Below are 984 nucleotides of genomic sequence, written 5' to 3' on the forward strand. Positions count from 1 at the left end.
GAGTGTATTAGGAATACTACAGCTGGGTCTAGTTGCTGTTTCTTTTTCCTATCTCCTTTACAAGGTGAACCTGGGTCGAAAGTCCATGGTTTTAGTGTTCTGGAGTTTTCCAAATTGACACTCTGATCTCCTTTCCCTTGAGTCCCCCAGGCTATGCTGGGTTTGAGGAGGGAAACATATTTGATGTGGTGGGAGCACCCCCCCACCCTTGAGCATTAACCTTCGTGACCTGATTGCTCCTCCTCCCCGGTGTCCTTAGTCTAACCGAGATAGGAAAGCAGGGTCAGGAGAAAGGTGGCCAGACCAGAGCAGGTGGAAGGTCCATGGTGAGATGCTTTGGAAGTGCTAAAAGCGTGCTCCTTCCATCTCAACCCGTCAGGACTTTCAGCACACGTCTGGATGACTGATGTCTGAACTCACTGTTTGGGATACAGCCCATAAGCAACTCGTAGGGTTTTAAGACCTTAAGAGGGTGATTTTAGACAAGAATCTGGAGCACCCATAACGTACCTCCTCGCGTGGAGGCAATACCCCCCTCTCCTGCCAGACCTGACCATCAGCTCTGATTACACACTGACTCGGCTCCTGGGATCCTGCCCCGCCACGCCGCGAGGAGCGGGGACCCCTGAGCGGTGGGGACATCCAGATGTCACTGGGTCTCCAGGGGCCGGTGCGGGCCGGAAATAGAAGAGCGGAGCCTCTCCGAGGCTCTCCAGGCGGTCTCTTTCCAGTGGACAGCGACACGCCCTGGCCCCTAGATCTCATTCTCTCGGGATTTTTCGTGCTGGACCCGATCTGTAGTGCGCAAAGTCCCCTGTACTGAGGCATTCCTAGGGCGCCCGACTCCCCGGTGAACATTTCTTAGGCAAAAACGCAGCGGAGCTGAGGGAAGGGGCTCTGGAAGGCACCCGCTGCGCAGGTTTACCCCTTCCCTGGCCCGCGTGCAGCAGCCTCTGCGGCGGGGGGGTCCTCCAGGCGGCGGCG

At 56.7% G+C, this 984-nt stretch overlaps 1 protein-coding gene across 1 annotated transcript in view; it reads left to right on the plus strand.

Annotated features, from left to right (window-relative positions):
• Window positions 1-984, plus strand: part of LOC102489567 (protein FAM163A) — a 142761-nt gene that overhangs the window by 43737 nt on the left and 98040 nt on the right. The window lies entirely within an intron of this gene.

This window comes from Tupaia chinensis, unplaced genomic scaffold (assembly GCF_000334495.1).
Source record: "Tupaia chinensis unplaced genomic scaffold, TupChi_1.0 Scaffold000074_1, whole genome shotgun sequence".
Classification (NCBI taxonomy): Eukaryota; Metazoa; Chordata; class Mammalia; order Scandentia; family Tupaiidae; genus Tupaia; species Tupaia belangeri.